The following is a 9,168-nucleotide window of genomic DNA, read 5'->3' as shown; positions in this document are numbered from 1 at the left end:
CACTTTTTATATATGTTAAATATATAAATGCTGGAGGCGAAGCGGGGTTTAGGGTGGAGGCTGACAGCTCACGACCCCCCATGTAATAACCTCGCGACCCCCTAAGGGGTCCCGACCCCCAGTTTGAGAACCTTTGGCTCAACCAGCAGTTGTGAGCTTGATGTAGGAATGACTGGGTGAAATTCTATGGCCTGGGTGAAGCAGGAGGTCAGACTAGATGATCATAATGGTTTAAAATCTATGAGAAGATAAAAAACCCAGCTTGACTTTCAGATCCCCTGTTTTGAGCTTGTAAGTCTGGTTTTGGGGGAGGGAGGAGGGCAAACCTTTTACTTTTAAACTGTGAAAATTTGATTTGAAAAACATTGAGACACAGTGACACGGCCACTATGCCATTATTACAAAACCACTTTTCAGAGTAACAGAAGTTTCATTCAATTAAAAAATACAAATATGTTACTAAAAATATTTGTAATACTTTGTTAAAGATTTTTTTAAAATCTCAATTAATGGTCCTTAATCTGCATAGGATTAACACAGGCTCTAAATTATAATGAGGAGGATGCAAATGACATGCCAATGTCTTTCTCGCATACTGCATTGTAACCCACCTATCTGGGGAGAACCAAGCAGGTGGACGTCAGGGTCTTAGTTTTATAATATTTCAAGTGCCAATGATGTCGCAGTGCTACTGGCCAAGCAGTATTACAAGCTGTGATGCAATACCCCAGGAAATACTGCATTCAGAATCTCATACAGAGTGCCATTGGAGCCAATGGGAGCCATTCTATGGACTTCAATTGGCTTTGGATCAGACATTCAGAGCCCTACTCATCTCCCACTCTCATCAGTGGCAAGTTTTCCATCGATATCAGTGGGAACTGGATCAGACTGTCAGCAAGGCTGGAGCTCCCAGGAGCAATAATGACCCAAGATGGCAAGATCTATGAGTTCAAAGTTCATACAAGTAGGACACCTCAGCTACCTGTATATGTCTGTGTACCATGGAGAATCTTTAAATCCCAGCTCTGTTTATCAATAGGAAATGGCAAAGCCCAAAGATTGCCGGGGTAAAACAAGGAGCAACTTGGTTCCACACCCCAAATTCAAACTGAACCATATTTCAGGTTCACAAGTTTGGTTAATTTTCCCCCGTTTTTTCCACACACCTCTGTGCTTCTCAGTTTGGGCTTGATCCAGATTTGAAAGCACCAAAATGCTCAAGACACACACACACACAGTTTTTATGCTATTTCTAGTCTGGTTAAAACGAGGGAATCTTGTGGGAGACATCTGATAGATTATCATTCCCACACCTCAAATACTACATAGATTCCTTATGAGAAAGAATGAGAAATGTGTAGAGGTTCAGAGAACAGAAACAAGGAGAATACTGGAGGGACTGAGTTAAGAGAGAAGATTAAAAGAGTTAAATTAGTGTGGCTTGGCTAAAGAGTGAAGTATGTGAAGGGTGTAAACAGCAAGGAGGGAGAGGAGCTATTTAGTGTGATACACATGGGGCACAACTAGAAGTAATGAGGTGAAATTTAGGGTGAATATCAGGGGAAGACTGTGAAATAGCTAAGGCTGTGGAATAGGCTCCCAATGGGAGTGGTGGAAGCCCCTTCTCTATGGGACATTTAAAACTAAAGGGGACAAAATCCTATTCAGTGTCCAATATGGAGAAATCCTGCAGTGGCAAGGAGATGGACTGCTATGGTTTGTGGGGTGTGGGCCTGTATATGCAAGAGGGGTGGGGTTCCAGGAAGCAATTCCTCATGGATGAAAGATGGACTTTAGAAGCACAATAGCCTTTGGTCACCAGTAAGTGGGATGCGAGAATGGGTGCTGGCCCAATCTGAGCCAACCTTCAAAAAGCAGGCAGAAAGAGATGTACTATCTTGAGGGCAGTTCAATATTTATCTAGCCTAGGAGGCTCTCATATTACTGCTTTTAATGGTTATTCTGTACATCAAGGCCTGGCCTGCACAGAAAGTTTCTTTAGTCTCTCTTGTTTAGTTCTAATATTGCTTGACTCTGAATCCAAGCGGGAAGATTCCCCATTCTCTGCAGAAAATGGGGTTGGTGGATCTGTTATTCTCAAGGTGGTCTTAATGGATTCCCCTCTCTTCAAGACAGTAGCTGAGATTTTTCAAAGCCAGCTAGGGGATTTAGCTGCATAACTCCTATTAATTTTAATGCATTGTGCATCTAAATACTTTAGCAGGCTTTGAAAAACTTAATCTGTGCTCCCAAATTAACAATCTTTGGGGAAGCAGTTTGAACCTTGTGTCTGATTTAAACTGGGTGGAAACTTGTCCCTGCCCTCTTGTGAATTGTCTTTTCTCTGAGCACGGGTTTTAACAGGTTTTTTTGCTGGTCATAAATCACAGTGTGATCCAGTTTCTTGGAACTAACAGCTCAAAACTGCAGTTCACCTTGTTTAGTCTTCCTCAAATGATCTTGAGTGTTTACCTTCCACAGCCAAGAAAAATGGCTTTTCGTTGACCTGACTGAAGGGAAAATATTGGTGCACTTCTCCTATTTTTCAAAGCAAGGCCGACCTTTTCTTCCATCTCTTCGTCTCATGTTTATCTTGGAAAAAATCAACCTCCTCCTCTCTGCGATGGGATGTTTTTCTTACTTTGCTCGTGTTTGAAAGGCTTTTGCCTCTAGCCCACAGCCAACCAGCCAGAACAAGGTTTCTATAAAAGATTAACACATCTCTTTCACAGTCTACTATATTCCACTTTGTCCATTGCCTTTAACATTTTCCCTCACTTCAGGCCATTAGTCTGCTTGTGGCTTTTAGCCTTCTGCACACATGCTTTTCGACCAGCTGTCTGGATGTTCTCTAGGCATCCATGCCCTAAGGCTGAGAGATGGATAAACATGCATAGTTTCGATGCCCACTTTTTGGAAGCCATAATGCATCACAACATGACCGTATCCTCAGCCTAGGTCATGTAGGGCATCACCCCTGCCTAGTCAAAGCAATGGAGAGACTCCCATTGACTTCAGTGGATTTTGGTTTAAGCCCATAGTAAGTAGGTTCAGGTGCACAACAGTGCATGTTGAAAATCCCAACTCTTCCATTGTCTGTCCTCTCTTTCAAGGATTACTCACTGGCCTAATGTGTCTAGCACAAACTATCAAACTTTTTGATACTTTTGTAGGTGCCATAGGAGCCTTGTTTCACCACATGATGCAGCTCAGCTGTGGATTAAGTTATGTGATCCCCAGATATAACTTGTATTTTGGTGTACAAAGCACTTTTGGCTGGAAGGTGCTACGTAAATGCAATAGGCCTGATCCCCTACTGCACTGCACTTTGTGTTATTTATTTACACCAGGGCAATGTGGGTGTAAAACACTACCATTGTTATGTGGTAGCATTTTACACCCATGTTGCACTGGTGTCAATGACTGTGCAAGGTGTAGGGCAGTGGAGAATGAGATCTAGAATATCACAAGCTATGCGGTTCTACCTCGGGTCCTGATCCAGCTCCCTTTGGAGCCAATGGGAGTTTTGCGATTGACATTAATGAAAGCACTGGGCAAACTGGTGCGTAATGTTTAGAAATATGTGATCAGCTAATACGTAAAATAGGTCTACAGAACAATTGGTGGTATGGCCTTCACGTTCTTGAAGATCTAGGCACAATTTAAAGAAAAAATCCCCTGTAACAGTGTGTTTCACAACAGAAGAAATGCACAGAACTAAGAAAAATAAAAGAGGGGCATGCGTGTATGAGCAGAGCAAGGTGGAAATGGACAAATCACAGAACTGGATGGTGGTCCAAGAAGGTTTGTCCTCAGTTTCAACATTTCACAGAGATAGTTTAGCAATCTCAAGCTTCCAAGGGCTACAGATAAAGCTCCTGTGTGATCTGTCTTATCCAGAGGTGGGCAAACTATGGCCCGCGGGCCACATCGACCCCATGCGACCCTCCTGCCCAGTCCCTGAGCTCCTGGCCCAGGAGGCTAGCCCCCAACCCCTCCCCCACTGTTTCCCTTCCCCCGCAGCCTCAGCTCACAGCTCTTGCCGGGCAGCGTAGCTGCAGAGCCGCGGCCTGACCCGGTGCTCTGTGCTGCGCGGTGGCGTGGCTGGTTCCAGCCGGGCGGCACGGCTGCCAGTCCTGGTGCTCTGGGCGGCACGGCTGTAGCGCCGCCAGCCACCGGTGCTCCAGGCAGCACGGTAAGGAGGCAGGGAGAAGGGGGGGTTGGAGAGAGAGCAGGGGAGTTCAGGGTGGTGGTCGGGGGTGGGGGTGTGGATTGGGGTGGTCAGAGGGCAGCAAACAGGGGGGTTGAATGGGGGCAGGGGTGGCAGTCAGGAAGGAGAGGGGGGTTGGATGGGGCGGCAGGGGGCAGTCAGGGCCGGGGGTCCAGAGGCGGTCAGGGGACAGGGAGGGGTGGATGGGCGGGGTCCCGGGGGGGGCCATCAGGGGACAGGAAACAGGGGTGTTGGATGGGGCAGGAGTCTCAGGGGAGCCATCAGGGGGCAAGAAGCAGGGGGGGTCGGATCGGGGGCAGAGGCTGGACCACGCCTGGCTGTTTGGGAAGGCACAGCCTCCCCTAACTGGCCTTCCATACAATTTCAGAAACCCGATGTGGCCCTCACGCCAAAAGTTTGCCCGCCCCTGCTTTAATCTGTGCTCTAGATAAAAACATACCCCCCGAGCTGTGTCCAGCAGTGTAGTGTTGCCAATAGCAATGAAGGTGTCATAAATATAAAGGGAAGGCTAACCACCTTTAAATCCCTCCTGGCCAAAGGAAAAACCCTTTCACTTGTAAAGGGTTAAGAAGCTAAGATAACCTCACTGGCACTTGACCAAAATGACCAATGAAGAGACAAGATACTTTCAAAGCTGGGGGGGGGGGCGAGGGGAACAAAGGGTTCTCTCTGTCTGTGTGATGCTTTTGCCGGGACCAGAGCAGGAATGCAGGTCAGAACTCCTGTAAAGAGTTAATAAGCAATCTAGTTAGATATGCGTTAGATTCTGTTTTGTTTAAATGGCTGATAAAATAAGCTGTGCTGAATGGAATGGATATTCCTGTTTTTGTGTCTTTTTGTAACTTAAGGTTTTATCTAGAGGGATTCTCTATGTTTTGAATCTGGTTACCCTGTAAGGTATTTACCATCCTGATTTTACAGAGGTGATTCTTTTACTTTTTCTTTAATTAAAATTCTCTTTTAAGAACCTGATTGCTTTTTCATTGTGCTTAAGATCCAATGGTTTGGGTCTCTGTTCACCTATGCAAATTGGTGAGGATTTTTATCAAGCCTTCCCCAGGAAAGGGAGTGTAGTGCTTGGGGGGATATTTTTTGGGGGGAGACATTTCCAAGTGGGCACTTCCCCTGTTCTTTGTGTAACACTTTGGTGGTGGCAGCTTTTAACCTAAGCTGGTAAGAATAAGCTTAGGGGGTCTTTCATGCAGGTCCCCACATCTGTACCCTAGAGTTCAGAGTCTGGAAGGAACCTTGACAGAAGAGTAGGATTTTCAACAGTGCTTGAGTGACTTTGCACAAGTCCCATTGACTTTCAATGGGATTTGTGTTCCTAAGTCATCTTGGCACTTTTGAAACGCCCATACAAAGCATCTCACATGACACCGGAGAAAGGATCTGATCCCTTCACTACCAGAACGAATTACAGGCATTAATGATTGTCAATGGGGAAAATAATCACGTATCCAATAAAGACTTCTTAGAAAGTTCGGAGTCCTTGTTAATGAACTTGGTCTGGTTTTGGGCATTAGTAGTGGAACCATCTTTTTACCTTGCTTTTCTTTGCACTATATTGTAAATATGGTGATGTATTTTCTGCTTCTTTGTCTGTAATACAATTCCCACCATCCTCATCTCAAGAGATATACCATAATAGTCCCCTCAACCTTAAGTCTGTGGCCCTGTTGAGCATTGTGATTCCCCACCCCCCTTTTATTATATTGATAGGTGTAATCTACTAGATAAATCAATAATTGTCTCCACAGAAAGACCAATAACTGATGGGTGGGTTTATAATCTACTCCTATCTCATAGTTTTGCTAAAGTATTTTTCCCTTCTTGGGCACCAGTACCCAGTGCTGGGCTATTGCCACATTTGTGGGTGCCAGAATTGCTGCAGTATGTGAGTGCTCACTTTGATCTTCTGTCTCAACAACAGCTGTCGCCTTCCCTGGTCTCTCACTGCTGGGAACAGGCCGGCACACTGGCAGCAAACCCTTCCCAAGGGGTGCTAAGAATTCTCTTCCTTGCACTCCTTGCTTTCCCTATGTTTGGCCAGCAGATTCTCTCAGCCTCTCCCGTACCCCCTTCTGTGTTACATAGTGGATCTCCTCAGCCCCTCCCAGGGGGTTTCTGCTGCTTGGTGCTTATCATTCTCCTAACCCCAGGCTGTTTCTCTAGCTGGTTTATTATGGGGCTTTGGCATTTGCTTCTCCCTCCTCCCACCCAGATATGCTCACTCTAGTTCTGCCCTGAATAGCGTTCATTTTCCAGCATGTGGAGAGTGCTGGGAAAACCAGGACAATAACACCAGGGAAACTGACAAGCGGTTGCTGGTACTTTTATTTTCTCGCTTGTCTTCATTTTCTTTTCTGTCTGATTCCTAAATCTCCTTTTGAATGTTAACAGATTGAGGCTGGGCTTAGTTTCCCTTCAGCTTTCTGAGGTTTCAGGGTCAGTCAATGCAGCCTTGACTTCTTTAGCTATTTAATTCATTGACGAGTTTAAGGCACAACAGAGCACATTCTCAACAGGTGTAAATTGGCCTCATTTCATTGACTTCAGTGGAGCTGTGTCCATTGATACCAGCGAAGGATCTGACCCTGACACCATACAGATCCTCAGATTATTAAAGGGCAATTACTCCTGTGAGCATTTTAATACTGGGTGGCTCAGGGGGTGGGTAGGGGCATAGGGAACCTTTTATTCTAAGTTGTTAGTTTAAAACAACTCCCAGATTTTAGTGACAGCTGTTCAGTGGCTTATTCTTCTTAAATTAGCCCATGGCCCCGTCTTAATAGACAGCAAATGTCCACAGCACAAAGCCACCACCCATATACAATTTATTGGGGTCACACAATTGTATAATCAAACCACTGGAAAATTACCTTGTATCACAAGGTAGGCAGCAATATATGTATAGGGTCTACATCACTGCAACAGTAAATTTTCCCCATGGCATGAGCATTCATGAAGGGGGAACCCCCCACATCTGACAGGTTTAGGGGACAAGTCAGGGATTGAATGGTCCATAGAGACTGAACTCCCCTCTTACCCTTATAAGTGTTCCCTCCAGGTCAGAGTGGGCCTTGGTGGAGCTATCTGATGGATGCGTGTATTTCTGCTGCACTCCTCTCTGGTGACAGGTGCTGTCAGTGAGTCCGGCACCTCTACCTGACACAAAACCTGCTTTAAAAATAAATACAAAGCATTCTGCTGTGACCCCACAACAACAGTATACGTATGTTATTCCTAACCAACACACAGTAATTTATACTTACCCATAAAGACAGCCAGAGGCAAGCACAGTAGCTGCTTAGAAGTTGGGGTACTGCTACCTAATCCGATATTCTTACCACTCGACCGGCTTTCCCCAAATGCCACCATTTTGGAAGGTACCACTTGATGTATGCATCTTGACATCGTCGTACCTTTTGTGTTAAGTGTCCTTGACTTTAAGTTTCTCAGAACTCTTCCTCTCTCCAGTGACTGCAGCCATTTTGTTCTTAACAGGAGGAGTTGCTGAAGCCCGTTACAGAGGAGACATACACTTGATGCTTTCCAATTGGTACATTACTTTTGTTTTTTCTTGCTGCTGTTGCCTTCCTTAATCTAACTTGTTTAACATATAGGGCTGTTCTTTCTGCAGGGAAACAGCCACCCTGCCATCAAAACACTCACAGGGAGAGATCACCACCTCAGGAATCAGCCATGCTGCGTATTTAAAATTTCACATTTAGTTACAATTGAGCATTGCGGAGAGGATAGCCATTGCTAATGAGGAACCTAGTTTGTGATGCTAACATTATGGGAACGACTGCCAGAGATTGTTCAGGAAAAGTCTCTATCCTGCTTTCATTTAAAAACAAAAAAACCCCAAACCCTTAAGGCCAGTTCCTCAGCTTGTGCACATCAGTGGTGCTCCATTGACGTTAGTGGAGCACCGTCGATTTACACCAGCTGAGGATCCTGTATGTTTAATTTGATGGTGAAGTTCTGGATAATTGTACTGGAGTCCAGCATGTTTGAAGCAAGCTTACAGTTGCTGTCATTAATCCCCCATGCTGCTGGTAGTGGTGTCATATGTGATGTCTTCCTTAGCAAGCTGGCATCAGCAGAAGCTCTGAAAAGCCCAAGTATAATAAAAAAAACCTTTATTTCCCAATATAGTCACAGCTTATTAGCCTCCCCCTCACCCCCAAGCCTGTGACCTTTCAAACTGCTGGGCTGAGCAATTTTCCCTTAGTAATGCTTGTGGGTACTAGATGATCATTTCCAAGTTGGCAGCCTTCCCTTTTGCGGTCTCCAAACACTTGCCATGTTAGTGTTCTCGGCACCAATGCCCCAGCTCATGATGTAGCAGCAAGGCTGAGATGGGAGGAGAAAGGAGGTGGGAGTTCACAGGTGCCCTGGAATGAAGCCTAGGCCTAGTAAGGATGAATCAGAAGGATGGTAGGAATAACTTAATTGATACTAATGTCTCTATCCTTTCCGAGAGAGGGAGCTTGCTGAGATGTTGTGTTTCAGCTGCTTTAAATGTCTCCTGCCTGGTGACTCACTTGGAATAAAGCAAAAAAGAACAAGATGTCCCTGCGCGTCATCACTTTCTACTAGAAATAACTAAATGGGAATCAAGCACCACGGTCTGAGTAGTTCTCATTGTAAAATTCAATCCAAGGATTAGATGCCTACTGTACAAGAGTAATAATAGTTGAACCCTCGGTTGCACTTGCCAGGATAAAGTTACAAGGGCTGTCACGCCTGCTGCAGGGCACCACCCGATCACGAGTTGAGATCAGGAAGCCATCTCCCCTCCTCCATGGTACAGTACTATACAACTGGCTGCCAGCTATTTGGGAGAGGGTTCCTCTTCTGTCTGAAGCAACCAAAATGAAGTTACCCTGCTCTTGAAAAATCCCCTGGGTATTTTAGGATGCAGG

Source organism: Chelonia mydas, chromosome 6 (genome assembly GCF_015237465.2).
Source record: "Chelonia mydas isolate rCheMyd1 chromosome 6, rCheMyd1.pri.v2, whole genome shotgun sequence".
Classification (NCBI taxonomy): domain Eukaryota; kingdom Metazoa; phylum Chordata; order Testudines; family Cheloniidae; genus Chelonia; species Chelonia mydas.
Note: the sequence above shows the minus strand (reverse complement) of the source record.